Genomic DNA, 27577 nt, shown 5'->3' on the forward strand with positions numbered 1-27577 from the left:
CTCCTGGAAGAGGTCGACTCTCTACTCTCCAAATCCACAATAGAACTGGTTCACAATTCTCAATCCCTGGGTCTCCACTCCCGATACTTCACTGTTCCCAAGCCAGACAGCTCTCTTCGCCTCATCCTGGATCTCTGGGAACTCAACTCCTACATCACCTACCGCAGGTTTCGTATGGTCACGATTCCTACCATCATCTCCCTCCTACAAATGAACCAGTGGTTTGTTTCCATCGACCTCAAGGATGCATATTATCACATCACCATCAGACCTCAGCACCGTCGTTTCCTCCGCTTTCAAATAGCAAACAACACTGACCAATTCCACGCCCTTCAGTTTGGACTGGCATCCGCGCCCCGGGTGTTCACCAAATGCATGGCCCCAGTGGCGGCGGCCCTGCAACAACAAAATATCCAGATTTTTCCATGCCTTGATGATTGGCTCGTGGTTGCCTACAACCCACAATCCCTTCTCAGAGACCTCCACACAATCATTGCCCTCCTCTCCAACCTGGGCCTCCAGGTGAACTACGAGAAATCAAAGCTTACCCCTTCCAGAATGATAGAATTTCTGGGAATCCTCTTCGACTCCGTTCAGTCCAAATCTTCTTGCCTCAGCGCAGAACCCAGGCCACCTTGGATTTGTCAGCCCACCTACTCTGCCACCCTACCCAGTCAGCACAAACAGTTCAATGCCTGTTAGGATATATGGCTTCCACCACCCATGTCCTCCCTCATGCCAGGCTAGGGGCCAGGACTCTACAGCACTGGTTCCTTTCAGTGTTCTCACCACACGAGGACTCCCTTGCTACCACCTTAATGCTCCCGCCTCGGGTTCTGCACTCCCTCCTGTGGTGGGCGGACCCGATCAACCTCACCGTCGGCTCCCGCTTCCACCCTCCACGTCCTGCTTTCCTACTCACCACGGATGCATCCATGGATGGTTGGGGTGCTCACGCCAACAATCACAACATCTTAGTTGACCCTCCATACTTGACCTTCCACAAGGAAAAAGCCGTCCTTCGGCTGGACATTGCCTTCCTTCCGAAGGTAGTCACATCTTTTCACTATTCCCAACCAGATCTCCTTACCCGCATTCTTTGCTGAGCCTTTGGCTGCCGCCAAACGACGTCTCCATACTCTGGACATTTGTAGGGCGCTCGCCTTCTACATCGACCACACCTCCACCCTTCGAACCTCCAATTCCCTCTTCGTACTCCACTCTGGACCTAACAGAGGCAAGCAGGCCTCTGCACAGACCATATCCAGATGGGTGGTCCGCACCATCTCCCTAGCATACCAGATTGCCAAGACGCCTCTATCGCTCTCTGTTAAGGCACATTCAATGAGAGCTGTTGCGGCGTCCACTGCCTCTGACAAGTCTATTCCGCTGGATGTCATCTGCTAGGTGGCTACGTGGGTGTCAAAGCACTCATTCATACAACACTACGCCCTAGATGTCCAAGCCAGAAAAGATACGGCGTTTGGCAGGGCGATGCTACAATCTATCTTCACCTGATCCCGCCTCCAGGTGAGCATGGCACAGGTGCAGCTTGCTATGCGCCCATTTGTGTAAAGCACAGAGACCACGTCGAAGAATGACAGGTTGCTTACCTGTAACTTGGGTTCTTCTAGTGGTCATCTGTGCTCTTACACGCCCACCCATCCTCCCCTCTTCTCATGTCTCTTCTGCTTGTCTCTTTCAGATTGTGGACTCGTAAGACTGGAGAGGGAAGCCCGCGCAGCCGCCTGTATACCAAGGGGGCGGGGTTACTGCCAAAAGTTAAAACTCTAGCTTGGAAGCTCCAATGTGATCTCTGTGCAGGCGCAAAGCCCATTTGTGTAAGAGCACAGATGACCACTAGAAGAATCCAAGTTACAGGTAAGCAACCTGCCGTTCTAGAGCAGGGATGTCAAACTGTGGCCCTTCTGCAGATGTTGGCCTACAACTCCCATCATCCCTGGCTATTGGCCACTGTGGCTGGGGATTATGGGAGTTGTAGTCCAAAAACAGCTGGAGGGCCACAGTTTGACATCCCTGTTCTAGAGTATCTTCTCGGTATAAGCTTGAAGACTTACAAATCCTCAGAGCCCAATGAGTAGTAGTTTTGAAAGGTGCTGAAAGTATGACCAACTTTCTCATTTTTTGCATCCAAGAAAAGGGGCATTCAAAATGAGAAATATGTTTGCAAACTCTCTTTGAGGGGCACAGTCTCGCAACCAACTAGCTTTCAATAAAACTGTTAAAATTATGAAAGAATGGTGTTCACCTAAGAGGATTTGACTAATCCTCAAAACCTATAATGGAAGTGAACTAATCAATATTCCATTGTTAAAGAACTACTTGGTTGTCATTCTCCTCGCTCTGTGTTCTTTCTTGGGTGAACTGCAAATTCCCTTTTAGGTGTGAATTCCCTTTTTGCTGGTGGGAGCAAACCAGAAAACCTGCTCTGACTGAAGTTGTGGTCCTTGAGATTTTACATTTCCTTTTAATCTTGTCATCACCTTTTCCTAACACTTTGATTATAAATGTTGATACATCTATGAAGACCAATTTAGATCGAAATATTAACCATTTCTACTTGTGTATTTATATTGCATTGAAATAAGAGTGAGACTCTGCTTCAGAGGGGTGGGTCTGTCTGTCTGTTTTGCACATTCAAGTGGAAAAGACTGCTTTGCTGATTAAGTCACTGTTCTGCACTAAAATTTAAAAAAGTAATTTTATTTTCTGCTAAGAAATCAATGTGTTCATGGAATACATTGTGAATTAGACAACTATTGCTCACACTGTTCTGATTGTAACAGCTGGGTCACTGATTTGACGAGGCACTGGGTTAGGAACTGAAAAAGGCAAGTTGGGATTTGCAGGAAATTGGACAAGAGATAATATGAGTGTTGTAGCTATCTAATGCCAACCCCCACCTTGGCTTGTGAGCATGCAATCATATGTATCCCCACAACCAGTGGTGGTTTAAGTCTTTTCTTGCAGCTCACGTTTCTGACGGAGCTGCCACAGTCTACCTTACAGGTTGTATCTGTGACTCCCAATGCAGTAAACGGCTTGAAGGAGGGACTGTGAAGAATATGTATTGCCAGAATGAATTGCAGTGTATGGTGTTGGCTTAGTTCCTTTTAGCAGGTCAACTTAATTAACTGAAATTTGTAAATCTTAGTACCTTTTGAACTGCATGTTCAGTTGAGGTCATGAAGTTGCTTTTAATGACCAAATTTACTTCAAGTATAGGAAGTGTCGCCAGAAGTGGAAGTGTGTTGTCTGCTAATGTGCTGATTAGTGACACTGTGATTAATGCTGGCATCATTGCTTTAAGGCACACTTCATGACTGTCTCCCCCACCCCTCGCATGCTTATGGGTCAGAAAAATAGGATGTATTAGTTATGCAGTTCACTATTCTGTGTGGGAGAGTGAGTTGGAGAGAGGTGACATGACCCTATTAAATGACTCACCCAATTCATGCCTTTGCACTCAGTTCTTCTTCACACCTGATACATTCAAACTGTGCGATCATTTTAAATGAAGGGATGAGTTATTTGGGCAGCACAGCACTTTATCATAGTTTTGTAGCAGATGCAACATTTAAAGCACATATAAAAGCCAATGTTGGTGTTAGAACTAAAAAAGAGTTGACATTTCCTCCAAAATAGTGTTAATTATTCCTTGAACCCCCTTTTAAAAAGAATTAATCTTTATTTTGTGTTACTGACCCACTGGCGCTGGCGCCAAAACCGCTGTTGTGCGGCTGCTGTGTACTTCCTTGCAGCTCCGGTCAGTGTCATACTGGAAGTGGCGTGTGTGTGTTGGTGGGGGGTAAGGGCACTCTCCCTGCTCCTTAAAGGTAACCCCTGCCGCTGAACCGTCCAAATGCCAGTCCTCCGAACTGGTTTGGTGGGCCGTAAAAGGACTGCCGAACCGGTTTGTGCACATCCTTAATTGACACCCAATTTCAGTATCCACAGATACTAAAGGGTTAAAACCCATGCATCTGTGGTTCCTAGAGGCCCAGAAGTGACTGCTGAGGTCACTTCCATCTCCATTTTGTCCCCAGGATCCATTTTATGGCTCATTTCTTTGAGAAAAACAAGCATTTTCAAACAAATATTTCCAGTGGGGGTTGCATTTCGTGGTCTGGGGGGAGGGTATTGCTGGGCACTAGGAGCCCCCGTGGAGCACACTACGGTAGGTTTTTTTGCTGGCGTTTTGGCATTTTTACAACACTTTTGTGCATTCTGGAACCGAATCACTCTTTCCCCATAGGAAGAATACCTTGTTACTTGTGGTTTCATAACTCGTGGTAGTAGGCAAGGAATGGAATCCCTGTGTGTAACAAGGTTCTCCTGTATCTTACAAAAGAACAGTCATGTAACAAATGATATAAAGTAACAAAGTTTAGCAATTTTGTTAATTAACATTGACTGATATTCCAACTCACAAATCATGCATGCTTCAAGGAACTGTGAAAGCACAATGGGAGCCCTCACCAAAAACTTCCAAAAGAGCAGGCTCCTTACCTCTGATTCTTTGAGTCGTCTTCTGTGCATTCTTACTGACTGGAACTTGTGCGCTTGTGCAGAGCCATCAAGAACCTTCTAGAGGTTTATCTTGGTCCCCTGCTAACTGAGCCAAGAGGCATCTTTTTAAAGTGGTGGTTCTCTTTATTTAGCAGGAGGAGAGCAACTGGCCCTATTGACCCCCAACATAGCATCCCTCCAGTGGCTGTTGCTGGTGTCTAACGTTTTTCTTTTTTAAATTGTGAGCCCTTTGGGGACAGGGAGCCACTTTATTTATATTTATTATATCGCTTTGGGAACTTTTGTTGAAAAGCATTACATAAATATTCATCGTATTCATATTCCTCTTTTGACATGAGCCTTGCCCCAAGACACCCCTTAGTGGACATGGTTTGTGACTTGTTGACTGCCACAGTGATAGCTTTGTTGAGACACTCTTCTTGCTCATCAGCAGTTCCCCTCTGCTCTTTAAAAGAAAAGAAAAAAAGTTATTGCTTGCCCTTGCTATTTTTTGTTTAATTTTCTATTGTTCTGGTTATATCTGATTTGAGGTTTTGTTTCCTTCATGATCCCTGCACCCACTTGTTGTCTCTCTTCCATTTCTAGCTATAAGATTATGGCCATGAAATTAACCTTTAAAAAGTGTATTGCCTGTGGAGCCAAGTTGCCCACATCAGATCGCTGTAAACAGTACTTTTTGTACCTGGGAAAGTATCGCTCTGTGGTCATCTGTGCACACTGTTTCAAGGTTACTAAACAAGCCAGGCAAAATTGCTCCTCTCATATGAGAGCCCTCCTTTAAGAGAATGATCCTTTTGGCCAACTCGATTATAAGTAGCCAAAGAGGCTGTTACTTGGACTGTTCTAGTGTCTTGGCTTCCCAGATGATGTCAGCAGCTATACAGTTGACAATTGAACTTGTACAGTCTCATTTTTCAGCATTGGTTCAGATGCTATTGAGCTCAATGGCATTACAATCTCTATCATTGTTGAAACAGATACCGCTCAATTGGCTTCAGAACAACTGTTGTCAAATTTTGATAGCTAAAACAAACAAAAAAGGGACGTTGCCTTCACAACAATAGGAGTGTTCTCTCAAGCAAAAAAACATTACCTCCGCTATGGAGTCTCCTTCGCTGTGCTTCTTGATACCAAGCATTATTCCCAATACTCTTCCAGTTACCCCAAATACTCTACATCTCTATCCAGATCACCAGGATATTGCATAACTCGTTCCTGATCCAGATCTGCTCTTTAGCACTAGATTGATTCAAGGTTGTTTGCTTATGAAGCCAAGCTCCCAAGAGCATGCAGGATATCAGGTTCCTGGACATCAGGATTCAGGACTAGCCTTCTAAAGAGCATTACTTCTCTTTGTGAATTCTCCACTGTTTGGCTAGTAAGGCACTGATCCTACTTTCTTTGTATTTAGCTTTGTTAGAGAAAATATCTGACTCAAATATCTGACTTTTGCTCCTCTCCAGGATCAGGACCACAGCTTCTACTCAACCTCTTTTACAAAAGTCCAGTTGCTGCTTGCTAAGCAGCATGTTCAAGGGAATGCTCAAGTTGGGCATGTTCAAGGGAATGCTCAAGTTGACTGCTTCTCTAAATACTTTATGATCCTGGAGAAGGACGTGCCCTATTATGGACCTCCACTGCCTCAACAAGTTCATCCATTATTGCCACTTCAGGATGATCACCATCCAACTCATACCCTTTTTCCAATTAACAGTGGTTTGCATCCATCATTCTTAGAGATGCATATTTCCACATCTTGTTCCTTCCCCAGCATCACAAATACCTTTTGGTTTCAGTTTGGATTCCACAGCTGTCAGTACTAAGAACTTCTGTTTTGGCCTTGCTCCTTCTCCCCATGTCTTTATGGTGGTGCTTGCATACTTACAATACCAAAGTATCCAAATGTTTCTATACCTGAACAATTGGTTTATAGCAGCCATGTCCAGAATTCAGTTACTAAATCACATTATGTTCATCCTTCAGTTGTTAGCCCACCTCAGGCTTCAAGACAGTTTTAACAAATCCTGTCTAACTTCCACAAGGTCCATTAAGTTCATAGTAACCTTGTTCAATTTAGCCTGTGGAGCAGGATTCCTTCCTGATACAAGGATCTACAGCATCACTCCTCTGGCATACTGCATTATTCAAAAGCCTCTCCAACCAGCCTTAGTCTTCCAATAGTTTTTGGGTCTAATGACATCTGCCATAGCTGCAATTCTATTTGCTCGCTTCAAATTTAATTCATGCAAAGGTGAATGAATGACTTTATTACAACCATTAACCAGAGATGCAAGCAAACCAAGTCATTAGGTAGAGAAAATGACAATAGATAACTGGTGGGTTGCCAGCTGAAATCACCAAGGTGCCTTCTTATAGTCTCCAAAAGAGAACTTGTCATTTTGGTGCTCAGTGTCGAAGATCCTCTTTTTGAGGATCTCCTTGGCTTGACTGTATAGTGACAGGTATTCTACAGAGAGGCCAAATGATGAAAGTTTACCCAAAAGTGCTTGTGTCCAGGAGGACTGAAACCTGTCAGCCAGCACAAGGGGGATCGGCCCCCAAATCCATGCTTTCATTTCCACCCTCTGTAGGTCCATTTCCAACCTTAGTGCTATATTGGTGATCCATCTGGGGTCCCCAAATGTTAAACAGCTTTAGCACTGCAGGGATAACCCCTCTACCTTTGCAGTGAAAAAATCTTAATATTGCTGATGTACTCCTTTTGTGCCTGTTGGGAAACATAGTCCATATGGGCCTTCCATGACCCAGTGGCAAAAAAAATTGCACTAAAATATTTAAAGCCGTTGACCTATTCTATCCAATTACCATCTATGTACCAATTAAGTCTCTTAGACCTTTTAGCAAAAGCCATCACTTTAGATTTCTGAAAATTAATTACCAAATGGTTATCCTTACAATAATTGGCCAGGAGCCTAAGAGCTCTCCTAAGACCTACTAGAGTTCCTGAGATGATAGCAGCGTCATCCGCAAACAGCAAGATTGGGAAGTCTATCCCCATAATATTTGGAGGGTGTAACCCTGGATCTGTTAGATTATTGGCTAAGGTATTTATGTGCAGGTTGGGTGCCCAAATGCACCCTTGTTAAACTCCTTTACTGGTAGTTGTCAAATGTGAAAGTGAACCTTGAGGATTACATCTCACTCTTACACACTGGTGTTCTCCTAGAGTTTCAAAATGTGGAAGTCTGAACTGAGTTGATTGGGGGTGAATAGTAGGGCGGGAGAAATTAACAAACAAACACAAACCACCATGTAACGGTGGTTTTTTTAACTTCTCCCGCCATACTATTCACCCCCAAACAACTCAGTTCAGACTTCCACATTTTTTTAACATGATTTGCTTTGGTTCATGAAACTTAATGAAAGGGACCAGTCGATCCTCCCCATCCCGTTCTCACATCTACAACTGATGCCTCCCTCACAGACTGGGGAGCATGTTGCAAAAGCCACATGACAGGAGATTATTTATTTATTTATTTATTTATTTATTTCATTTCATTTCATTTCTATCCCGCTCTTCCTCCAATGAGCCCAGAGTGGTGTACTACATACTTGAGTTTCTTCTCACAACAACCCTGTGAAGTAGGTTAGGCTGAGAGAGAAGTGACTGGCCCAGAGTCACCCAGCTAGTTTCATAGCTGAATGGGGATTTGAACTCTGGTCTCCCTGGTCCTAGTCCAGCACTCTAACCACTACACCACGCTGGTGGTGCACAACAGAATCTCTTTGTCACATCAACTACCTCAAACTCCTGCCAGCCTTCAAGGCCTTTTCCCCACTCCTCCACAAGGAAAACATTCTTTTCCTGACTAAATAAAGGATAGCAAAATTGTGTATAAATTATCAAGGAGGGACTGCTTCCCTTTTTCCTCGTGCTGTTGACATTTGGAATAGTTGCATTCATTCCATAAATCTGACTGGACTGTATGTTCCAAGAACTCACAACCTGCTTGTTGATGCTATCAGAAGGGCCGGATCTACTTGCAAATAGAAAGTGAACCCACAAGCATTGGAAAGGGCTCTCAGTCTGTGGGGTACCTCATAGATCAATCTGTTTGCCACCAGAGAAAATGCAAGCAGTTTTGTAGCTGAGCAGCTCACTACCAAAGCTCTATAGAGGACAAGTTTCTCCAGTAATGAGGGCATGGTCTTGCATATCTCTTTCCACCCTTCATATTGCTCTCCTGAATTCTTTGGAAGATCAGATGGGACAAAGTGAACTACGTTCTTCGGACACATTGGTGGCCTTGCTAGCCCTGTTTCTCACTATTACAACACACCTATCTTCACTTTATTTATCTTCACTTTCCAGTCTATTCCATTTTTTACTCTGTTTGGCTCTTTTCCATGGACAGCAGCTGCATCCTCTACCCAGATGTATCCACACTACAGTTCACGCCCGGGAAAACAAAGCTGAGTTATCATTAGACATGGAGCTCCTTAAGATCATCATGACTTCCAGGAAGCCTTCCTATATGAGAACCTAAGAGACAAATGGAAATGTTCCTTGCTTTTGCTCTACAACATGGTGTTGTACTCTATCTAGCACTGTTAAATATTCTTCTTCTGTGTCTTCTTGACCTATGCAGATTTGGACTGGGCCTTGGCCTAGCTTCTCCTTAGGGCTGCTTGACTGCTATCAAAGCACACCTCCCACAATTTATTTATTTCTACATTTCTATCCCAGTCATATCAGCCCAGAACAGTGTAGATGGTTATGTTTAAATTCGCAATAGCCCTGTGAGGTACATTAGGCTGAAAGATAAGTGACAGGCTCAGAGTCACCCAGTGAGATTAATGGCTGAATGAGGATTTGAACGTGGATGCCCCCCGATCCTAATCAAACCACTACACCACATTGGTTCTCATTTTAGAGAATATGGATGCCATCTATCAGTTGGTCCCTTTTTTGGATCTTACAGTGAAGTGCTTTTTCAAAGGCCTGTTGAGCATGTATCTTCTCCACCTAAGAATGTATCTATGTGAGACTTGCCTTTTTGACTTAACAAGCCCTGTAACTGTTGTTCTTGGAGTGGTCTTCTATGCATTCACATACCTACCCATCCTCCCCACTGTAGTTTCTTTCTAGCTATGTTGTAGCGACCCCTCAAACCGAGCAAAAAGGTGTGAACCACATCCACTAGGGGATGTCTTAGGAATGGGGCTTGCACCAAAAAAAAGGACTGAGGTAAAGTTTGGGAAGGTTCCCAGTGACTCTGCACATACTGGGAAGTTCCCATGTAAATGCACAGAAAACCACTGGAAGAATGTTTTCAGGTAAGCAGGCTGCTGTTCTGGGATAGTTGCCTGCATGATTGTGGTAAGTGTGTCACATCCTCCTCCTTTCAACTCTGCCCTCCTTAGAGCTGATGGCAGTCTCCTATGTTTTTCCATTTACCAACAGGGAGTGGCTCTAGAAACCTCACAAACTTGTAGATCTGGTTCTCAAGCAAACTTTCAGAATTCTTTGGACTTGGCTGGAAATGCTTTGATATTGCTAGTAATATCAAAAGAGGATTTCTGAACCTACTGTTGAAGTAATCTGCACTTTTGTTTTGGGGGGGCAGTTGTAGCTGTTTGCTCAAGACAATAAAATTTATCTTTCCCACACAACTGGATATTTTCCTCATACCATGGTGTCTGTATTTTTGGGTCATGTTCTCCACCCTTTAGATCTGGCTGATAGTATATTATGTCCAAGATCTTTTATTTAACTTCCTCAAGCTATTTAATATCAGCAAAGAGTACTGAACCACTAAACAAGAAGCTTCAGTTTTATGAGGGAGTCTGTATCTTGTGAGATTTCGTTCTTTCAGCTTCCATCCTCAATAACACTAGCTCCCGCCTGCTATATCTTCTCCCTTACACTGGTCATTTATAGAAACATAGGATAATTAAGCCAGCATTGTAATTTGCAAGTAACAGTTTATCTTGGGCAAACATTTAGGTGATAAGCTTTCTCTGCCATTCTCTGAGAGCCATCCACTCACCTGCCATAATGCTGTTCAATATTGAGCAGGAAACTCTGTTGTGGAGGCTAAGCATGATCTACTCCCCACCCCCACCATCCAGATAGGTAATAGCCTTTCAGCACTGGTGGAGGGAGCACAACACCTGCAGGTTCTGTGTTGTGCACTGTGTATACCACGGAGCGTGACCATGGAGGCTTTGCTTGACTGTCTCTGTTCTCCTCCCAACTAATGTCGGTCGGAAAGCAAGACGTTCCTTACCACTTGGACTGGGGAAGGCTTCAACTGTGTTAAACCATAGCTGAGCCAATCTACATGCCTCAGCTGTGTAAAAGCAAGCCAAACTATGGACCCCATCTAGCTGGCTCTATCTGTTTTTAATTTTAAATATCAGCAGCCCTTTAATATTTGACAAGAAGGAACTGGTAATGCTAAGTAGCGGGAGCAGAAGGAGTGGTGGTTGATTGAGTTGAAGGATCATATATTCATTTGTCTTATACTATCACATCACCTTTTTTACATCAGGGAGGGGATGTAAGCTGCAGTTCTGACTTGGATTTCAATTGTCTCCATTCAAATCCACCCATACAAACTCACACTCATACAGATACCCTCGAATGAATTTCCATTCCCACAGATTTGCTTGTAGATAGGGTGCCTAGCTGGCCTCTCATCATGGCACATCGTGCATTTTTCTTTCAACTAAATACAATGAAGGGTGGTGGTCGTGGTTGAGGCGGCAGCTCTTGATGGAACCACCTCTTAGCAACTCTGTGCTTGCTGAGCCTCTAAGCAGCGCTACACAATATAGCTCATACAATTTTCTTCTCAAGCTCTGCTGCTGTTAACTGTGGTGACATTTGACTATATAGAGAAGCTAAGGCTGCACACCAAAAATGAGAGGCAAATGGCAACCATTTTATATTATGAGGTAAACATGCAGGCTTGGACTGGCCCACAGGGCAACAGGGCATATTCCCGGTGTGCCCTACCCTCACAGCGCTCCTGCGCCCCAACTCCCACCCTTAATTACCTATTCTGCTCAAAACCTGGCGCCCTCCCCACATATATTTCACTGCCCTCTCAGTGCCCCCAGTCCAGCCTTGTAAACATGTCTGCTTAAGCATGATGATGTTCCAGTATGCTGTGGACAAGGCTAGAGTGGAGGTTAAGCCAGCATTGTGCATCCTGCCAATGAAGGACTAGGTGAGACGACATGTGATTTGGTGGTACTTTCTAATTGTTGCTTCTGTTTTGTGGGTAGAGTTGTATTTATGTAAAACTCTGAAGAATTCTGTGTAACTGTAAAACTTGCATACATTTAAAAGATATTCTGCCACCTGTTTTGCCCCTCTAAATTGATTGGGGCCAGAATGTCAATACAGTATTTTGGTGTCAAGTAAACGCTGCTTTTATGATCAAATAAAGATGTTGTATTGTACATTTTTGGTTGATGTGAGGGAGCTGCGGAATCTATTTTATGTTTAAAACAGTTTCACAAATTTAACTAAAAGCTTATTTGAATAGGTGTGTCTTAAGAGATATCTTGAAAACTACCAGAGCTGGCAAAGCTCTTATTCTGACAGGAAGCATGTTCCAAAGCCAAAGGGCAACTACAGAAAAGGCCTGGCCCTGCATCACCATCAGATGAGCTGGTGACAACCATAGACTGACATTCCCAGACAAACTCCATAGGCAGGGCTCATGACAAAGAAGGCATTCTCTTAATTATCCTAGACCCAAGCCATTTGAAGCTTTATGGGTAATAACCAGTACTTTGTATTTTGCCCAGAACCATATCAGCAACCAGTGTAACTCTCTTAAAAATAAGAGTGATATATGGTATTTTTGAGTTGCCCCGGAGACCAACCTGGCTACTGTATTTTGCACCAGTAGCAGTTTCCAGACTATGCACAAATGCAGCCCCACATTTGGGGGAGCTAAGACTACAGTGACACTTGGGCTTGTTGTGTTGTAAATTGTTTATTGAATTCTGGATTTATACACACTTCTGTAATTCTTAATCCAAATAGAGAAATTGATCCAAATTTTAAAAATATACATTCATATTTCATATATTATTCAAATTTGCTTATTTTGATATATGTACAACTTTAATTCTTTAGTAGTGTTCAGGTATTTTCGTGTAGTGGAAAATAAGTCTGACCCCTCATTTGTAAAGAAGCAGGGAAGGGTGAAATAGGTCATAGGAGAGAGAAATTGAGTGGAGTGTATAGAGGAGGGGAAAGGAGAACTTGGCACAGGGCACTGGGAAGAAAATGTGGGGAAATCCCAAGCGAGGAAATGGAGACGATGGCACTGGCTTATTTACATGAAGGAAGTACATTGAGTTCATGGTAAATTAAATTTACTTTGTGGCTGTCCCTCTTGCTTGCTTTTAATCTTGTGACAGAGTTAACATAATCCATTTATGAATGACATAACTTCATAGGAGATTATCGTGTACAGAAGAATTGCGTGAAACACTAACACTTGCAGTATAGTATCTACATTAAGGTTTTGAAAGGAAGTGAGTCATGGATTGATGTTAGTTTAACAGGCTGTCACTCCCCTTTCCTAAGCTAAAAGGTGAATTGGAATTTTCCAGGTAGACCACTGAGGGAAAGCAGCACAGGGAATGGGTGTGGGCTTTTATTTGAGGTGGGATTGAGTGTGGGGTCAGATGGGGCTCAGTTCAGGGAACAAAGTCTGTACATTTTCTTTGCACAAAGAGCCGTTTAAAAACAAACAAACACTTATATCCAGATAACTACTTCTGGCATTGTGTTTACTATCTCTTTATTACCCTTTATTTTTATTAATGTGAAATGTTATACTTCTCTCCAGCATGGCTTTCAACACATTCTTGTGCTTGTGCCAAGAACACTGTGTTCTGTTAAGTCATTCAGTGACGTTGCATATTGGCCTGCTGCCAAGGAGGGTCAAGTTCATTCAAATAAGTTTCAGCGTAGGCTCTTGCTGGGTGAGGAATGTCCGTCCAGTCTTCGCATGATATGTGCCTCTGTCATGGCAAATTCTGTAAAGAAACTCATGGCTTTATTGTTTTTAAGTAAAAACCAGAAATGACTTTACTAGTGTTTTAATTAAACAGCGTTTTCAGGAAATGTTAAGGTTAAGCTGCTTGCTTTAGAATATCAACTATGTTCAAACAAAATGGCTTAACTTTCTTTTTTTGCTTTCCCCCATTTTTAAGATAAATGCAATGTATGCATGTTGCTTTTCTTTGCCACTGAGTGTTCAATCTCTGCTTGTGTCAAAAATAGATCCAGTCTGTTTATATGTGGTGTTAATTACTATCAACAAATCAAAGCTTTCTTCTTATTTAGAGTGTGTCTACGGCTGCATAAATCCACACTTGTTTTCATTTTTTAAGAAGTCTGCTCTTTGATGCATCCTTCCTCAAGGGTGCACTGTGTAATTGTGAAAAATATAACTTTGTTTTCCTGCTCTATCTTCCTGTTTAGGGGACTGCTGTTGCTTCTGCTTTGCATAGCCTTTCCTTCCTGTAAGCCTCCCATAAATTGCATTGCATCCCTGCCCCCTTCCTTACTTCCAGTAACTGCACTGTTAGTAAGAATTTGGGAACTACTGGCAAAATAATCTGTTTGAAAAGCCCATAAAACAACTAGCAACAGGACATTAGTTACAACAGAGTCAGATATAAAGTCAGGCTGCCACCAAACTATCTCCAAAATAACAATATTTAAAACACAAATGGAAATCATCCCTTGCCACCCTTTTATTGCTGGAGTTTTGTTTGTTTTATTATGCATTAATAAAGTATCTGGAACAGTTCCACTTTTTTTGTGGGGGTGTGTGCTTGCCTGCGAGAAAGAAGGGAATTAAGTGGATAATTGAGTGAAATGTTCTGTTTCATCTGGCTTCATTACCAACTTGTTTTTGGGGTTATGCATCAGTTTTGGGTCTTGGCTCACTCAGTGTTTTCATTTTTAAGGGAGAGAAACAGAGTTGTACCAGGTTCCCATGGTTCAACACCCACTCCTGAACAACTACCTGTCAGAGCTTGCTCCCTTATCTTAACTATGTGGGAGAGTAAAGTCTGAGCAACTTGGTGTGCATCACTAGGTGTCACTGAGTTTCAGTGATTTCCTGTGCTATGTTTTCATAGCAAAAAGAAAGAGAATTTGCCTTGTTTTCCTCTTTTCTGTAGAGAGGAAGGGAAGAAGGAATTTTTATTGTTCTTTTTCTGCTAATAAAAGTTGGTTTATTTTTTCATGTATTTGCTAGCCTTGCCTGCTTTAAAAGAATGTTTCATTCTCTTAGAATGGTTATTTGGATTTTAGAATGTTTTTTTGGATTCAAAGTAGCACTCTCCCTGATATTCTTGCAACTTTGTACCTTGATGAAAGGGCTGTTCTTCATGATCATGTGGTAAATTGGTTCCTGGACTATACTCCCAACTGCAGATGAAGACTCTTATGATGGAATGCATTCCTATGAAGAAAAGTTCCTACACATAGAACACTAGCAAGTCAGGGAGAAGGCTAGGCTAGAACTCCTTTTCATGGCTTCTGTTTTTCTCTGTGCAAGGATAGCGAATGTAAGAACATTGAGTCATGAAAATCTGCAGTCTGCAGGTCTTTCAGTCCAGACACAAGTTTCCCCCTCTTGGCCATTGTTTCTTTGCTTTTCTGTATATCATGATTTAATTTCATCTATCAAGCAGTCAGTTGCATCTAATATTTCAGAACTCAGTAAACTCCTTGGGGCTCTGTGGTTGCTGCTAAAGGTACTTTCATTGCCACATTAGTTCTGTACAGGCAACAGCTTTTCAGAAACTTGGAGGTAGCATTATAGGGCTGTCACTGCCAATAGCACACCTCCCCCCCCCCACTTTTGGGGGGTCCTGCTGAGGTCTCCAGTTTAACTAGCTGCAGGTTTCCCATTGTTCTGTCCTGAAGAAGCTAAAGTAACCCAGCTCAGATATGCAGTCAGCACTGCTGTAATAGATTGGTGTGACTGCGGCAGAAACCTGTTGGATAATGATAAGGAAAAGTAACACACTACTCCTGTGCCAATATGCAACATTCTTAGAACTCCTTTAAGTTTTGTTAATATTGGAGCAGGTAATATACAAAAGGATAAGTGTGTATCCTCATCTGTGGTCCTATCATTTTTCTTAAAAAAGAAAAAAAAAAGTCTCAGCTTCCCTTGGGAGTGAAGTTTCCTTCTATTAAAAGCTTGCAGTCTGATGTTATATTAAAAACATCCAGATTTTAGCACTTGCGTGCTTTGGGGCTAGAGAAGGCTGCTACAATTAGAAAAATGAAGCAAATAGACCTTTCCCCTGAAACACAGGCTTCTTCTTTCTCCATTAAATTTGTATAATTGTCAGGTTATTGCAGCCCTGGCCCTGATCCAGTAAGGAGAACTTATTCCCATTACTTCAGAAAAAATTATAGTCTCTCTTTCTATTTCTTTGCCTTCAAAGTTTCAGCATGTATTTCAGGTTAAGGTTTAGGCCCATTTTGTTCGTTTTCTTCTGCTCCCATGTAGAGGGTATTATGGAAGTCAGACAAATATGTGTATGTGTCAAGATGCCTCGGAACTGTGGTTGTCTAGTTAAATGTCATATTTGTGTTGATTTTTATTTTAGCCAACTTTTATGGATGTTTGGTTCTCAGTTTAGTGGCTGTCAGCTCTACTGTGAAGTATGGAATTTCAAACTTGCTAACTTTTTTATTTCTAGAGTTATAAAAGGAATGTTTCTGGAGAAGGTGGCTCTGCTTCACCTTCAATGCGATTAGTAAAATTTCAAATGGCTTTTTAACTCCAGCTTATTTTCAAGAAACGTATTTTGATTTCGTTATATTTGGTCACTCGGTGCACTTTTTATACTCCAACCAGGTAGTTGGCCTTTAAGAGAGCCCTGAAAACCTGTTTGACCCATCCTTCCAAGGTTTTTTAATTGTTTTGTGGTACTTTATTATTAAGTCAATTTCTATACCACCCTTCCAAAAATGGCTCAGGGCAGTTTACACAGAGAAATAATAAATAAGTAAGATGGCTCCCTGTCCCCAAAGGGCTCACAATTTAAAAAGAAACATAAGATAGACACCAGCAACAGTCATTGGGGATGGATAGGGCCAGTTACTCTCCCCCTGCTAAATAAAAGAGAATCACCACATTAAAAGGTGCCTCTTTGCCAAGTTAGCAGGGGTTTTAATTGGTTTTGAATGGTTTTGAATGGTTTTAATATGGTTTTTATATTGTTTTAAGTAGTGGTGTTTGTTTCATGTCTTTTTAAACTAGCTGTGTACAGCCCAGAGCCTTTGGATGGGGTGGTCTATAAATGTAATAAATAAATAAATAAAGATGGGTGAGAGAGGGTGAGTTTTACTGCTGTTTTCATCAGTGCTTATATGAAGAGCTGCAATTCTGTGTTTTGTGTTAGTGATTGTATATTCAGAAGGAGTGTAGTTATTCTAGATTCCTTAATCAAGAGTAAGAGGGCAGGATGGATTGATTTTAAATCAAGCTGATTTAAATCAGCAAGAAAAAAGACCAGTTTAATAACTGACTTGACATTGTTTTCTAGATTGTATTGTGAATGGATTAAATTCCCGTTTGCACAGGGAGCGGATTATTTCCACTGATATCCCCTTTCCTCCTCTCTGCCCCACAGAAAATCTGCTCCTGAGGGTTGGAGTAGGGATGTGCACGAATGGTCTTCAGCACCGGCGGGGGTAGTACTTTAAGGGCGGGGGAGGGTGTACTCACCCCCCCCGCCGCGTTTCCCCCACCGGTGCTCTGTAAATTTCAAGCCCCTCAGGGCGGCAGCGTTCCTCCCTGCCGCCCCGTTCCCCCCCATCAGCTGGAAGTGGCCGAAAGTTGCAAGCGCGTGTGCACCCGTCGTGTGTGTGCACGCCTGTCTGCCGTGCGTGCGCACGCACGACGGGCGCACGCGTGCTCACAACTTCCGGCCACTTCCGGCTGACGGGGGGAATGGGGCGGCAGGGAGGAACGCTGCCGCCCCAAGGGGCTTGAAATTTACAGAGCGCCGGCGGGGGAAATACGGTGGGGGGTGTGTGAGTACACCCTCCCCCGCCCTTAAAGTACTAGCCCCGCCGGTGCTGAAACACCGATTACCGCCCCAGCGCCGAAACGTTTCGGAGGCCTTTACAATGGCCTCCGAAACGTTTCGGGCACATGCCTAGGTTGGAGTGCCCTCCAGAGCAGGATGGCATGCAACATGTGTGTGCGTGCGCGCGTGTGTGCGCGCATGTGTATGCAGTGAAGGGGGAATGATATTTATTTCTGACAACCAGGTCTTGCATATTTGTTGCACTGTGAATGTTTGCCGCCTTTCTTTCTTTTAAAAATCCAAATAATAAATTCCCAAATTGGGCATCTGACCTGTAGCCATGACAGGTTTTTATATACAGATGCTGGTTGATATCAACACTAGAAGGCGCTTCTTTCCAGTGGTCTTTTCTATTTTAGGGATGTGCACAGAACTGTCAGGGGGCAGCTTGAAGGTGGAGGGGGTACCTTTTTAAGGGTGGGGGAGAGTGCTCTTACCCTCCCACCACATTTCCCATGCCAGTGCCACACTTTAAAAGGGTCCGGCGGGGCAGCAGCATACCTCCCTGCCGCCTTGTTGCCTCGTCGGACCGGAAGTGACAGGAAGTACCCAACATGCATGTGCATGCCCATGTCGCTCGCATGCCCAATGTGCACACTTGATATGTGTGCGTGCCCACCTGACAAGCGCATGTGCATCGGGTACTTCCTGTTACTTCCAGTCCAATGGGGCGGCAGGGGGATACGCTGCCACCCTGTCAGATCCTTTTAAAGTAGAGCACCAGCGGGTGAAGTGTGGCGGGACCAGTGAGAGCACCATCCCCCGCCCTTAAAGGTATCCCCCCCCACCTTCGAACTGGCCGAACCACTGGTGGTTTGAACCTTTTCAGAGGCCAGTAAAAGGGCCTTTGAACAGGTTTGTGCACATCCCTATTCTATTTTAGTCTTCCGCTTTGTCATAGTACAAACCGCAACAAAGTGTACTCAGGGCAGAAAATTTTTCTTCATGATATGGAAAGTTAAATGTCTCTTTTTTTAGTTTGTAGGTGGTGTAATAGATATTTATAACTGGAGTATGTACTCTGAGCCAGTTGCATATAGATATAGTTACTAGACATAACATGAGAGAATGGTCACCCAGAGGGATGACACATTTTCTGACTTCTTATCTCTGCTTGACTCCCGGTAGCAAACCATGATACAAGTACATGAACCATGTGATGAGCAAATGTGTTTTCCCTACAGTTCTCTCTGTACAAAGGCTAAATGGATGGACACCCAGAGGGGAGGAAGAGGAAGCATTTGCCTCCTGCCCGACTGAGCCTGTGCCTATCCTACACTCTTTGCCCCAACTCCTCAAGAGAAACAAAGTGGAGCAGGCATCATCATTGTCTTGGTGTACCAAGCGCTCCAGCCAGTCAGGCAGGCAGGCAGTGGAGCTCAACTCTGCCTCCTGATGGCTGGCATTTCAGGAGGAGGGAGGGGCAGATGAAAGATGTGCTACTTATTTTGTTTTGGTGTTGGGAAGCAGCATCACTGGCTGCAGCTCTGGTGTGGAGAGCAAGAAGGAGCTGGAATGCAGCACACGACTGGAACCTTCACCCCTAGAAAAAGTCTGTGCAGCCTTTGCTTCTACAGATATCTATGGCTAAGTCTATGGGAGGGCCGTAAATTCAGTTTTAAGATACTATATGCTTGCAATAAGGTCAGATTTCCATTTTAAACCAGGTTATTTTCCAAGTTAGTGGAAAATACAGAAAGAACCATATTGATGATTTATTGGTTTGTATGTTAAGGTTTTTAGTAGGTACGTACTAGCTGGTTCAGACATAGTGTGAAACCATAGTTTGTGCTAACTGTAGCTAATCCAACACTATGGTTTATGCTTCTGGATTAGAAAGCAAATCATGGTTTAGAGCTGCTTGTTGGCTTTTGTTTCCCATCTGCCCAGAACTCGAGTTCAGAAGTTCACTAATGTCTCCATGGTGTAGCAGTTCTCTTGAGGCAGAGGAGTGGCTTTGTCAATGGTCAGTGGTCTGTGAACCGAGACATAAGAGCAAACCACAGTTAGCACAACTGTGATGTGCAAATGAATTTTCAAATTGTGGTTTCAGATCCTGGTTTGTTGGCCCCAAACAAGCCATAATTTGTGAGCAATTGGAGGCTTAAAACAAGCCTTTGTTTTGTGTTGCATCTGAACCCAAATTTTGTATAATGTGGGGAACTCAACGGGTAGAGACAGTACAATATCTCTTGGTGCCTCTTGTTCTAGCATTAAGCCTTTGAGGCATTGTCTTTTTTTTATTTAAAGGAATGAATCTTCAATGTGTTCTGAATGCCAGCAAACTGAATTGGCCACACCCTGTGAAATGCATGTCATTTTTACAGAAAAGGAACTTGGAAAATGTTCCTTGGGAAAATGTTTACTTCCTTGGACTTGTATAAGGAGTGAGACAGTTCTGAGAATATAGCATCTGTTCTAGCTTGTAGGAAAGAGTAAGATGTTGTCAATAACATCTTAAGTCATGATAAACTAGAAGCAGTAAAGAATGTGGGTGGGCAGCAGTGTGGTCATGGTGGTGAAGAAATCCAAGGGGAGCAGGAGGAGGATTGCACTGTCCTAAGTGTCCAAAGGAAAAGATAAAGTTATACAGTGCTAAAGAAAATATTGGCACCACACACACATAAGCACAACACATATTATTTTATAAGACTTCTTAGAAGCAGACAGTACAGCAACCTGCAGCCTTACAGTGAGTGATACAGAAGTTGTTTGCGATGGAGATAAGAAGTTGCTCAAAAACCTTGCCAGAAGTGCACAAGCCTTTGGGCACAACTACAGATTATTTTCGGGATTTATTTTTAAAGTAAAAACTTCAAGCAGGACAAATAGAAATTAATTGTTACAAGTCTAGGCAATTTTTTAAAGAGTTATCTTTTCTTGGCCTAGGACCTAACATTTATCAGATTAGGCAGCAGGTTAGTAGGCCTGAGGAGTGTATTCTAGGGTTAGGCTGCCACTACAGAAAAGGTCCTCTCCCCGTTTCCTAACTGCAGAGGCGGCTCATCAGTATGGGAAGGAAGGGCTATGACACCCCACCACCACCACCAAACAAGCTACCAGAGAAACACAAACTTACCAGTACAGGCAGCCAGGAAATCCTCCAAAGCACAGAGCTTCCTCCCGCCTCTCCTTCTTGCCTGTTGCTTTCTTCCTGGGTCTTATTGGCTGGAACAGCCTGCTAATCAATCTGTTCCAGCCAGTCTGATTCCTAGGGGGTGCTGGCCTGGCATTGACCAGGAACTAAAAAATAGGTAGAAAATGCAGCCCCTGAAGCCATCAGGAAGTGTCTTTTAAACCCATTTTTTAAATTCCTGGAGTGGTCGATGCCAGGCCGACGCCCCCTAGGAATCAGACTGGCTGGAGCACCTTCCTTATGAGGCTAGGCTATAGCATCTGGGGCTCTTTACCTTGGAAAAGAGGCAACTAAAGGGTGACATGATCAAAGTGTATAAAATTACACATGAAGTGGAGAGGGTAGACGGTGAGAATTTTTTCTCCCTTTCTCACAACACTAGAACCAGGGGTCACCCCATGAAACTGAAGGTTGTGAAATTTAGGATCAACAAGTGGAAGTACTTTTTCACACAGTGCATAATTAATCTATGGAATTCCTTGCCATGGGATGTGGTGATGGCCACCAGCTTGGATGGCTTTAAAAGAGGTTTAAATAGATTCATGGAGAACACGTCTATCAATGGCTACTAGTCTGGTGGCTGTGGACCATCTCCAGCCTCAGAGGCACGATGCCTCTCAATACCAGTTGCAGGGGAGCAACAGCAGCAGAGAAGGCATGCACATACCTCTTGCCTGTGGGCTCCCCAGAGGCATCTGGTGGGCCACTGTGTGGAGCAGGATGCTGGACTAGATGGGCCTTGTGCCTGATCCAACAGGGCTGTTCTTATGTCCTACCCCAGCCCATTATTCACTCACTCACCAGTGCTGCTCACAATTACAGCAGCATTCATCTGAAAAGACACATGCCACGATAGCAAGCATTTCCATGATTGGGAAGCCAATCATGGAAACAGCTACCATCACCAATATGGCAGCAAGGGGGTGAGTGGCAAGCCAGGGCAGGACTTCCAGTACCACATTAGATGCTCTACTCATATAGAGCATCCTTTTCCAAAAACATCTGGATAGGGCTCAGATGTCTTCAACATCTACTGTATTCCAATTTTAAAAATGTCTTTGCCTACGAATAGTGTGTGGAGAGGATGTTTATCTCTTCACCCTCTGTTTTTTTAAAAACATGACTGACTGATCTCTCTGGTGTGTGTTGTGTACTCTCTTCTTTAACCTTTAACAAGGAAGCAGCTCCAGCAGATGCAATAACTTTGCAAGAGATCCACACACTTTCAATCCCCTGCTAACTTGGCAAAGAGGCACATTTTAACGTGGTGATTCTCTTTATTTAGCAGGGGGAGAGTAACTGGCCCTATCCACCCCCAGCACACTACTTCCAGTGACTGTTGCTGGTGTCTGTCTTATATTTCTTTTTAGACTGTGAGCCCTTTGGGGACAGGGATCCATCTTTTTTAATTTATTATTTCTCTGTGTAAACCGCCCTGAGCCATTTTTGGAAGGGCGGTATAGAAGTCGCATAAATAAGAAATCTAAATCGCATAAATAAAAACCAAGACCGAAGCGTCTCAATCCTTGGCACTGAGAAACGCCCCCCCCCCCATGAATAACAAGCAAGTCTTGCCTCAAGCTTTCATTAAACCACCAAACACAGGACATTACAAATAATTCCTTGAAGTATGAATCTGCTTTGCTATTTGCCCATTACTGTAAGTAATGTTTTCTTTAAATAAACTCTAGGGATTTTTGCATTTTCACTCTCCGCTCCCATCCTGAAAAGCAAAAACGGTGACAATAGAATATTTTCAATTGCCTAGTACTTCCATGCATACTATTATGCTGTCAAAGCTACATTTGGATGCAGGACAGTACAACTTGATCTACTTCTCATTACTTATGAGGCAAGGCAAAGCCATTTCCTGAAACAGTTCCTCAGTTTCAGCAAGTGATGAAATTCAAACAGTTCTGAACAAAGGAAGAGCCCTTCTGGATCTGACAGTGGGTCCATCTTGCCCATATAGCATACAGTTGCAAGTACAGTAGTGGCCAACCAAATGCTTATGTCCCCACACACAGAACATGAAGCTAATTGTCCTCTTCCATTTTATGGCTGTAGTGCTGCAATGATTTCTTTAGAGAAAAGCACTTTAGAGAAAAAGCAGACCATAGAGTTAGATATTTTTAGGAAGAAGTTCCTCCAAACGAAACTGCAAATTCACTTCAAAGAGGAAGCTAGGGAACAGAATTAATTGTTCCACAACTATTCAGATGTCATAAAGTATGGAGGACACACACAGAGGTGTGTGTAAAATTATTAATTGAAGAGTGTCTGGAACTTATCAGTATGCACTACACATACTTGTTTTATTTGCTCATTTAAAAAGGTATTCATGGAAATACAGGATCACATCTAAGTGTGTTTATCAATGCTGTCAAGCATTATTGATGGTAAGCAATTGATAATCACAAAAACACAATTCTGTAATTTCTTTCAGGAAAGGACAATATACTCTAATTCATGCTGGAGCTAGAAAGCATTACTCCAGAGTAGAAGAGGAAAGTCCACTTCTGTACTAGTGCGTTGCTAACTAAATTTTCTAGGATAGGCTACTATGAGTTGTTGTCCTACATACTCAGTATTTACAGTTGGCTGCACTGAAACATAGGAGTCTAGAACACCAACATATCCATGGCAGTTTCTTGCTTATAGGTAAAACAAAACATAACAATCTGAAAATGTTGCCTGTCATGTCTGCAAGCATGAAACATTGTTGGTCAAGAAAGATAATTTATCATATGTAAAGGACTACCAGAGCCAGAGTAAATTAGCCTAGCTATTTTGAAAACTATTCTATATAAATTTTAAACAGTGTTCACTCTAATTTAATATGGTAATGTCGCTGACACATGTGTGTGCACGGTGGATTTTGATATCAGTAGTAATACTAAAGTACCCAGGCTCTGTCCTAGTCAAGACACTGCAGGATTTGTTTGATTAGAGGAACAGTAAATAGCACTTGAGTTCACTCTTTTAGCTCCCTGAATTACTGAACTGACTGTTTTTAAATGTTGAGCTTTCAACTCTACAAAACTTTCTTTAGCCTCAAATCAAAATCTGCCAAATCTTTGTAGAAAATATAAGATAAACACACTTACAACCCCACTTCATGTCCCTTATCTGCCTGGTCAATGAACATTTTGATTGTATCATTTCTTCTTTACAAGTGACAACCTTCTCCAACTGTAACAGGAAAAAAAACAATTTAAAGAACATTTTTTGTAGATAAATTCTAGCCTGTTTGTGAGACACACCAGATGGTAAAAATAGGATTTAATTTCTATTTGTGAAACATCTATAAGATTTTGTAAACTTGAATAAATGAAAAGACAGATAACATTGTTCGGCATAGGTAGTCGGTCCTAATTAAATGGTCATTCAGCAAGAGAGACGCAAGTTTTGGGTGGTATAGAAATATGTTAAATAAACAAACAAACAAATAATTTAAAGCTGCAATGAAACTTGTTGGGCTGTTTTCTTTTAATGAATAACAATTGCTGAATGACCATTAATTCCACTGCAGATACGTTTTCTCCATGGGACACACATCTGTATTTAAATTGGCAAGAGTTACTCTCAAAAATGCTAAACATACAATCCTAAACTGTGTTTGTACTAAACTTATTTTCACAGACTGAACTCTATATAGCAGTGATATGCCCCTACAACCTTACGTGTGTTCTCACAATCACGGCCTTCTCACTCCTGAACATATTTAGCAAAGAGACTCCACTATATGTAGCTTTTAAGACAGCTTTAAGAGAAATATATTTTTTCTCCTGTTTTCCAAGATGCCCTATCAATTGGAAAAAGATATATGAAAATTGTTGGGAAAGTCTGTTGAGCAAAACAGAAAAATAAGATATACAGATACAGAGGGAAGCAGCATTTGTTAGCTTCATTCTGCATCTGAAGCTAGGCATATATATGCTAGTGCATATTTATATAATACATGCATTACTTAAAACTATGGCACTCAATGAACCAAGTCATCATCAGAAGGCTGGCATTTAACAATCACCTTCTGTCATTTAACCACTGCTATGATTATGACCATGGTCTGTGACAGCAAGCTGAATAACCTTCAGAGGCTCTTCTCCAGGTGCCCACAGCTGCTTGAAGTGAGGCAGGTAGCCAGCTGGTAGGCACTAGGGCTAGGGGGGCAGAGGAGAGCCCACTCTCCAAGGCATTATAATATTAACATTTTTATTTTCAGTCCCCCTCCTAATGATCCCTAGCATGGAATTAGCTTTTTTCACAGCTACCGTGCACTGAGACAACACTTTTAATGAGCTGTCCACCACAACCCCAAGATCTCTCTCCTGTCAGTCACCGACAGCTCAGATCCCTTCAGTGTATATGTGAATTTGGTGTTTTTTGCCCCAATGTGCATCACTTTACACTTGCTTACATTGAAGCACATTTGCCATTTTGTCGCCCAGTCCCCCAGTTTGGAGAGATCTTTTTGGAGTTCCTCACAATCTGTTGTGGATTTCACTACCCTAAATAGTTTAGTGTCATCTGGAAATTTGGCCACTTTGCTGGTCACCCCAACTTCTAGATCATTTATGGACAAGTTAAAGAGCACTGGTCCCAATACATATCCCTGGGGGACCCCACTTCCTGCCTCCTTCCATTGTGAAAACTATCCATTTATTCCTACTCTCTGTTTCCTGTCCTTCAACCAGGTACCGATCCATGCATGAATCTGTCCCCTTATTTCATGACTGCTAAGTTTACTCAAGAGCCTTTGGTGGGAAACTTTATCAAAAGCTTTTTGGAAGTCCAAGTATACTATGTCAGCCAGATCACCTTTATCCACATGCCTGTTGACACTCTAAAAGAACTCCAGAAGGTTAGTGAGGCAAGACTTCCCCTTGCAGAAGCCATGCTGGTTCTCCTTCAACAAGGCCTTTTCTTCTATATGCTTCACAATTTTGTCCTTAAGTATGTTTTCCATCAATTTACCTGGCACTGAAGTTAAGCTGACCGGCCTGTAATTTCCTGGATCCCCCCGGATCCCTTTTGAAAATTTGGGTTACATCAGCTACTTTCCAGTCATCTGGTACAGAGCCTGGTTGTAGAGATAAGTTATATATTTTTCCTAGGAGATCAGCAATTTCACGTTTGAGTTCCTTCAGAACTCTTGGGTGGATGCCATCTGGCCCTGGCGATTTGATAATTTTTAGCTACTCAAGACAGCAGGACTTCCAGCCCCACTTCGGAAACTTGCTTGTGTAAAGCATCCTTTTCCAATAATGTCCAAGTAGTGCTTTGGTGCAGCCTTTTATGCATGAATAAGGTCTTAACATATGAATTCCTTTCTTAATAAGTAACACTGTGCACAGTTATGTGCTGTGCATGAATATCCAATAGCTGAAAACCTGCATTCAGCTCTCAGGACTGTGTATGGGTTACTATGGTTACAGGACTGCTATAGTGCACACTGTACTCCAGCAGGTGATTTGGGGGGAATGAATCTAGATCCTCTTCTGGACAGGTGAACTCAAATCTTCCTTGGCATGATTGTGTATCAAGCTGATATACTTGATACCCTTGTGTATCAAGGGCCAACAGATAGCCAGCTATGTAGGTTTTCCAGAAAATTTTTCATTGGAAAACGTTCCTATGCAATTTCCCCCTCATTTGCATAATAATCCCCCCCCCAAATTACTATGAAAAATTTCCCAACAGCCTAAATAGATTGCAGCTTGAGTTGGCATGTTATTTCGAGTAATATGGAGCAAAAAAATTTCCATTGAAGAATTTTATAGTGGAAAATTCTCCTCCCCACATTACAAAAAACCCCATACAAGCATCCTTAATTTCATAGTTCTAATCCTCTGTGAGAGAGATATTAAATTGGTTTTTTTAAACACCATTCAGTTGTAGATTTTGTGTATACCTAATATAGAAACCATATGGTGATATATGGGTTGTATTAGAATCATGGGAATTATAATTTTGGAGGGGACCTTGTCGACTAGTTTCTTCTCAATGCAGGAAATCCAGAGCATCCCTGGATGACCTAGGGCCCAGCCTCCTTCCATAGATGCCTTCCTGCCTCTGGTCTGCCTACTGCAAGTGCCTCAAAGGAGTAGAAGAGACTAATAATCACTTGGATCTTCCTCCTCCATATCCTCCCTCTTTCAGCTGCACTCCTCTCTGGGCACTGGGGCTGTTATGAAAGCTGCTTCCTTCTTTTTCTCTGTGTTGTTAGCTTCTGCCCTAAATAACCCTGTGCATCAGTAATGGTCTTTTGAGAAGGCTTCAGCCTATAAGATGCACAGATTGTCCCCCTGCCCCCTCATGCAGAACTTTGCATTTGCCTATGTTGAATTTCATGTTGCGGGAATGGAAAATTAGGCTGAAACTATCAAGTTCATTTTGAATTTTGTTCCTGCCTTCTCTAGTTCTGTGTATTTGTAACAGAAGTACATGCTATACAAATATCAGCCGGGTTCAAATGTAACGTGAAACCAGTGTTAAATGGGGCAGAGATTGGAACGCCAGTACATTGGAATTTGTGAAATCACAGTTTCAGGCCGAAAGCAACCTGCGGTTTGCTTCGCCAAACTCCAGTTTGAACCTTCGGTTTGCACAAAGGTTTGCCGCTGAGACCTCTGGTTTGGCCACTGAACTGCTACATCCGAACTTGGATGCTATCATAACTGCAGTTTTGTGCCAATATTCAAACTGCAATCATAGAGGTGGCACCGTAGACGTGCCTAGGGACTTGTATGCTCTATGGACGCTGCGGCTCTT

At 42.7% G+C, this 27577-nt stretch overlaps 1 protein-coding gene and 1 long non-coding RNA gene across 3 annotated transcripts in view; one reads left to right on the top strand and one right to left on the bottom strand.

Moving 5' to 3' along the window:
* The window catches only part of SPIDR (scaffold protein involved in DNA repair), a 253771-nt gene that overhangs the window by 41491 nt on the left and 184703 nt on the right, over positions 1-27577 (top strand). The window lies entirely within an intron of this gene.
* The window catches only part of LOC128324460 (uncharacterized), a 34239-nt gene continuing 19316 nt past the window's right edge, over positions 12655-27577 (bottom strand). The window contains exons 2-3 of the long non-coding RNA XR_008306866.1: positions 23911-23995; positions 12655-13578 (exon numbers count right to left, since the gene is read on the bottom strand). This is a non-coding gene — a long non-coding RNA (uncharacterized LOC128324460). The remainder of the gene's footprint in view (positions 13579-23910; positions 23996-27577) is intronic.

The sequence above is a fragment of the Hemicordylus capensis genome, chromosome 4 (assembly GCF_027244095.1).
Source record: "Hemicordylus capensis ecotype Gifberg chromosome 4, rHemCap1.1.pri, whole genome shotgun sequence".
Lineage (NCBI taxonomy): Eukaryota > Metazoa > Chordata > Lepidosauria > Squamata > Cordylidae > Hemicordylus > Hemicordylus capensis.